The sequence below is a fragment of the Sus scrofa genome, chromosome 2 (genome assembly GCF_054392235.1).
Source record: "Sus scrofa isolate SSC_HxYL_T2T_F1_AM1 chromosome 2, Sscrofa_HxYL_maternal_Yorkshire_Landrace_v2.0, whole genome shotgun sequence".
NCBI lineage: Eukaryota > Metazoa > Chordata > Mammalia > Artiodactyla > Suidae > Sus > Sus scrofa.
In genome coordinates, this window is record NC_139384.1 from 86,348,723 (window position 1) to 86,355,927 (window position 7,205).

The window sequence follows — 7,205 nt, forward strand, 5'->3', positions numbered from 1 at the left end:
GTGGTGTAGGTTGCAGACACAGCTTGGATCTGGCATGGCTGTGGCTGTGGCCCTAATTCAACCTCTCGCCTGAGAACCTCCATATGCTATGGGTGGGTTCCTAAAAAGACTCCCAAAATGGGATATTTCTGAATATTCCTGTCAGAAGTGCATTGATTTTGGAGTTCCCACTGTGGCACAGCAGGTCAAGGATCTGTTGTGATCTTCACAGTGGCTCAGGTTTTATTTCTGGCCTGGTAACTTCCATATGTGGAGAGTGCAGCTGAAAAAGAAAAAAAAAAAGTACATTGAATTTTTTTTAAATGGCAATTAAACATAGATTTAGCGTAAGTCGTGACTTGGCAAAATATTCCAGGACTAGACTGAGCCTTAAAATGTGAGGCAGCTGGAGTTCCCATCATGGCTCAGCAGTTAGCGAACCCGACTGGCATCCATGAGGACATGAGTTCAATCCCTGGCCTCGCTCAGTGGGTTAAGGATCCAGCATTGCCGTAAGCTGTGGTGTAGGTCTCAGATGTGGCTTGGATCCCTTGTTGCTGTGGCTGTGGTATAGGCCAGTGGCTACAGCTCCAATTTGACCCCTAGCCTTGGAGCCTCCATATGCTTCGGGTGCAGCCCTAAAAAGACAAAAAGACCACACACAAAAAAAGATGTAAGGCAGCCGCTGCTGTCAATGGAGTTACAAAGGCTCTGTTCTCACCGTCTTCACCCCCTTGGTCATTATTCCTAGGAGCTGGACAGCAAACCCCACGTAGATTAAATCCCATGAAGCAATGAGGTAGAAACAAGGTATGACTCTCTCTCACAGAAGCAGGGACTCTCACCCGGGGACAATTCTACCTCCCAGAGGCAACAGGTGATGCCTGGGGACATCTGTGGCTTTCACAATGGGGGCCAGTGATGCTACTGCACACCCCACAGTACCCAGGACAGCCCGCCACAGAGAATGACCCAGCTTGGAAAATCAGCAGTGCACAGTCTGAGAAACCATACCCTGAAGTATTACCAGCACATTGTAGACCCTAAATAAATGTGTCAGAAATACCCCCACGAATATTCCAGACCATTTTGCCACCAGCAAAAATAATTTTTTCACTGGTTCTAGAGGGTCGCTGTATCTTTATAGCAAAGGTTTCCACCCAATCCAGGCAACTCGAAAACTCCAAAAGTAAGTTATCTTCCCCACATGACCCTATCCCTTCCCAAATTGACCCCACCAATGCAAAATCAATTATTTTAAGGTCACAACACAGACCAAGCCCTCAGGTCGTGGCCCCGTAGATGACAGAGTAAAGCCACCAGGGGGCGCACTGGACCCGCAGCCTCCCCAACGGTACCACCTCCATCCCTGCGGGCCAGGCTCAGCATAAGGACCAAAAGGAATAGGGCCACCTCTAATCCTGAAACCACCTGGGCTGCAGCCTAGAAATGGGTCCAGTCCTGCCGATTGCAGTTGCGCCTCTAGAATTGATTCCCCTTCCATCATTTTAAGTCCTCCTAACCAGGGGCGTTGTGCTGGGCGCCATGCTGTGATGGGGCCACCATCTTGCGTTGCCTGATGTCATGTGGGGTCAGAGAATGTAAAAACCTTCAGCAGAGAGGCTGGAGGGTGCAAACTACAAATAATTCTGCTTTGCTTACAGCTGTTTCCCAGTCTTTGTAAGCCCCTGTGAACTTGGGGAGTTCATTCCTCTCTCTCATTATTATGCTTCTTAAACTCTTCATTAAAGTGTAACATACATGCACAAAAGTACACACATTATAAGCAAACAGCTCAATGAATTTTCACAAAGGGAGAACCCCTACCCATGTGTCATTGGCACCCAGACCAAGAGCAGAACTTGACCAGCCTCCTCCACTCATGACCCCCAAAGGGTAGCACTGCCCCAGCATCTGCTGGTGAGTTAGTTTTGCCTGTTTTTAAAATGTATACAAATAAAATCTATGAAAGGTAAAGCCAAAAAGATGGCAGAAGAAAATACAAGATATGATTTGAGGTAGGCAAAATTACCTTAAAGAGAACACAAAAAGCACTGTGGTAGTTAATTTCATGTGTCCACATGGCTAGACCACAGCATCCAGATATTTGGTCAAACACCAGGCTAGCTGTTGCTGGGGACATATTTTTAGATGAGATGAACTTTTTTTTTTTTCCTTTGGTCTTTTTAGGGCTGCACCCGAAGCATATGGAAGTTCCCAGCCTACGGGTTGAATCCGAGCTCTAGCTGCCGGCCTACACCACAGCCACAGCAATGTGGGATCTGAGCTGAGTCTGTGACACCACCACTCACGGCAACACCAGATCCTTAACCCACTGAGCAAGGATCGAACCCAAGTCTTCATGGATACTGGTTGGATTTGTTTCCACTGTGCCACAACAGGAACTCCTGAGATTAATACTTGAATCTATCGACTTTGCGTAGAGTGGCTGATCTTCCATGTCAGTTGAAGGCCTTAAGAGAAAAGACTGAGGTCTCACCTCCTGAGAAGAGGGAATTCTGCCTCAAGAAATCCTTGAGACTTGAGCTGCAATGTCAGATCTCTTCTAGATCTCCAGCCTGCCCTTAAGATTTCAGACCTGCCGGCTCCCACAACTTCATGACTCATTTTCATAGGTAAATTCCCCTCTCTCCCTCTCCCTCTCTCAATAGATAGATAGGTATGTAGGTAGGCAGGCATTCAATTGGTTCTGTTGCTTTGGAGAACCCTGACTAACACAAGCTCTAACCATAATTTTTTTTTTGAATCAACAGGAGTTCCCATTATGCCTCAGCAGTTTACAAACCCAATTAGTATCCATGAGCATTTGGCCTTGATCCCTGGCCTCAATCAGTGGTTTAAGGATTTGGCGTTGCCACAAGCTGTGGTGTAAGTCATAGCTAAGTCTTGGATCCCACATTGCTGTGCCTGTGGCACAGGTCAGCAGCTGCAGCTCCAATTCGATCCCTAGCGTGAGGGACATTCCATATGCCACAGGTACAGCCCTAAAAAAGAAAAAGAAAAAGAAAAAAACCTAAAACTGGACTGCATTAAAAGAAAAGGGAGGTGTTCCCTGGTGGCTCGGCAGATTAAGGATCTGGTGTTGTCACTGCTGTGGCTCTGGTTACTGCTGTGGCGTAGGTTAGATCCCTTGCCTGAGAACTTCTGTATGCCATGAGTGTGGCCAAAAAAAGGGAAAGGTGGGCCATTGAATGGGTGAAGGCATTTGTAACATACTTGATGAAAGATATAAAATACCTCTCCAAATCAATGAGAAAAATAGAAATAAGCCATTTTTTAAATGAACAAAAAACTTAGGTATTTTGGAGTTCCTGTCGTGGCTCAGCAGAAACGAATCCGACTAGAAACCATGAGGTTGCAGGTTTGATCTCTGGCCTCGCTCAGTAGGTTAAGGAGCCGGCATTGACATGAGCTGTAGTGTAGGTCGCAGATGCGGCTCAGATGTGGCATTGCTGTGTCTCTGGTGTGGGCCGGCAGCAACAGCTCCGATTAGACCCCTAGCCTGGGAACCTCCATATGCCTTGGGTGCAAACCGTCAAAAGACAAAAACAAAACAAAACAAAACAAAACCCTAGAAACTTAGGCATTTTGAAAAATAGGATATGCAATTGGCCAATAAGCTCATTTAAAGGGACTCAATTTCACTAACCATTGGGGGAACAGTAATTTAAACCATAATGTGAGATGACTACACCAGAATGGCTAAGATGGAAAGACAAAGCAAGTGTTGTTCATTACAAAAGGGCATCCATGAGGGTGTCCAGGACCACCCTAGGCGAGGGGGCTGGCCAGGAGGAGCCACAGGACTCAGCAGTGATCATGGCTGTGGTTTATTATCTCAAGAGGATATGAAGCAAAATCAGCAAGGGAAAAGGCGTGGGGTAGGGTCCAGGGGACCAGGGACAAACTCTCAGAGTCCTTTCCCAGCAGAGTCCCAAGGGACACACTTAATTCCTCCCAAAGGAGACGTGACTGCATGAGTGAGGTACAGCCTGCAAGGAAGTTAGTTCTTGGAGACCCAACCTAGGTTCTCACCGGGGGCCAGTCACACAGGCACCTCTGCCATATTCCACCAAGATCTCAGATTCCAGGAGGATAGCAGGTGTCCTGTAGACCCTGTGTTTGCACAGTGCCAAAGGAGAAAAGCCAGCTGGACATTAAGTTCCTTTTTTTTTTTTTTTCCCGTTTTTGGCCGCATGCAGCATATGGAAGTTCCCTGGCCAGGGATGGGATGCAAGCCATGGCTACGACCTACGACATTTAACCCACTGCTCTGGGCCAGGGATTGCATCAGTGCCACCACAGAGACAACACTGGATTCTTAACCTGCTGCGCCACAGTGGGAACTCCTACATTAAGTTTTAAAGTTGAGCATCCAGATATCCTAGAATCCCTGGATATACAGTTCCCCTGTGGATGTACGCTTATCAGCAAGACATCTAAATGGCCATGCAGCAGCATGCAGAGCAGTGTTGGAAGAGTGCCCTTAGAGTAGGAACTCTGATGTCCACTGTCTTGTGACGATGGTTTCACAGGCGTGTACATAAGTCAATACTTATCAAACTGTATACTTGGAATATGAATATGTTTATTGTACCATGAAGGGTTGATTATACTTCAGTAAAGCTGCTCTGGGGTTCCCATTGTGGCTCAACAGTAACAAACATGTCTAGTATCCATGAGGATCTCAGTGGGTTAAGGATCCACCAAGGCCATGAGCTGTGGTGTAGGTTGCAGCTGGGGTTCAGATCAGGGGCTGCTGTGGCTGTAGCATAGGCTGGCAGCTGCAGCTCTAATTCCACCCTTTGCCTGGGAACTTATATGTGCCAAAAGTGTGCCCCCCCCAAAAAAAAACCCAAACACAGAAAAAAACCCAAACCTGTTCACATGGTTTTAGTTCCTATGTCCACGGTTATCTGTATGTCTTGAGCATCTTTTTCTATATTTATTCACCTCTTGTGCTTGCTCTGAGAATTGTCTGTTCAAATCCTTTCCCATTTTTGGATGTTTGCTCTCTATTAAGAGCTCAGTCTTAGAGTTCCTGTCGTGGCGCAGTGGTTAACAAATCCGACTAGGAACCATGAGGTTGCGGGTTCAATCCCTGGCGTTGCTCAGTGGATTGAGGATCTGGCATTGCCATGAGCTGTGGTGTAGGTCACAGACGCAGCTTGGATCCAGCTTTACTGTGGCTCTGGCGCAGGCCAGTGGCTACAGCTCCAATTAGACCCCTAGCCTGGGAACCTCTATATGCCGAGGAAGCAGCCCTAGAAAAGGCACAAAGACAAAAAAAAAAAAAATCTCAGTCTCATCTATCATCAACATTTCCTCCTGGCCTGTCACTTATCTTTTTAGCTCATTCATAGTCATTGACTATGGGAGATTTTTTTTTTCTTTTTTGGCTGTTCCCCTGCAAATGGAGTTCCTGGGCCAGAGCTGAGTCACATTGCTACCTACGCTGCAGCTGCAGCAAGATCAGCTGCCTTAACTCGCTGTGCCAGGCCAGGATCAAACCTGTGTCCTGACGCTGCAGATGCCACCGATCACATTGCACCACAGGGGGAACTCCACTAGGGGAGATTTTTGAAATAGTCAGTGCAATCCAATTTGTCAGTATTTGTTTTTGTATGGTACTCTGAAGATACCCGCTCTTACATAGGTCCTAGAGTCTAGGAAGCTTTCAAAAATACGTCTGGAATAAATAAAAGCCCAAAGCTAGGCAGCTTCTTCTCTGAGAAGTCTTATCCTCTAAAGAATTATGAATAAATACTGCATATTATTAATTCTCCTGTACCCTTAGATGAAAAAACTGTAGCCCACTGAATCCTCGGGACAGAGCCTCCTTGCCTGCCCGCTTACATCTCTCACAAGTGTCCTATCCTAATAAATCTATTTCTTCCCTAAAAAAATAATTCTCCTGTAGGAGGTTGTCAGCCTGTAGGGTGTCATCCTGCAGGCATTAACCTAGTGTGCTCTTATTTAAAACAATCTTTTGTTGTTGTTGTGAATTATGGAAAACAGAGTCAAGTCACTTTATGTCTAATAATAAAAATAGCTACCACATATTGTCTATAATGAAGCAAGTCCATGCAGGCAGAAAGTGGCATTAAAGGTTAAGAACTTATAGATGTCTCACACTTAACCTCTGCAAAGCCAAACTTAGTCTTTTGACACCTCCAACATTGGTGCCTCCTCCAGTCTTCTCTATTTTAGTGGACAACACCAGGATCCATCTAACTGCTCAAACTAGAAAACCAGAAATCATGCCCAACACATTCCACTTCTGCAGCCCACAGACAGACCAGTGCCAAATCCTGTCCATTCCTCTTCCAAGGTATTTCTCAAATTCATCCACTCCCCTCCACCTCTCCTGCCAATGCCCTCATTTAAATTAGCATTGGTTCTTGATTATTGCTTTTTTAACTGTCAGCCCACTTTTCAATTGGTAATTTTATTACCATTTTATACCAAAGGTTATCATTTCTCCTTTTTATATTTACTTTTATATTCAATTAAATATTTTTACAAGACAATTTTTTTGTCTTTTGCTTTTTTAGGGCTGCACCCGCAGCACATGGAAGTTCCCAGGCTAGGGGTCTAATTGGAGCTACAACTGCCAGCCTACACCACAGTCACGACAACACCAGATCCGAGCCGAGTCTGCAACCCACATCACAGTTCATGGCAATGCCAGATCCTTAACCCACTGAGTGAGGCCAGGGATTGAACCCGCAACTTCATGGCTCCTAGTTGGGTTCATTTCCACTGTGCCACAACGGGAACTCCTGAGACAATTTTTTTTTTTACAGCCACACCTGTGGCATATGGGAGTTCCTGGGCTCGGGGTCAAATTGGAGCTGCAGCTGTCAATCTACGCCACAGCCAAGGCAACACCATATCCTTAACCCATCGAGTGAGGCCAGGGATCAATCCTGCATCCTCACAGACACTATGTCGGGTTCTTAACTCACTGAGCCACAATGGGAACTCCTATATTTTCTTTTACATTTGACTTAATATTTTTATTTTTATTTTTTTTTTTTGTCTTTTGTCTTTTTTGTTGTTGTTGTTGCTATTTCTTGGGCCGCTCCCACGGCATATGGAGGTTCCCAGGCTAGGGGTTGAATCGGAGCTGTAGCCACCGGCCTACGCCAGAGCCACAGCAATGCAGGATCCGAGCCGCGTCTGCAACCTACACCACAGCTCAC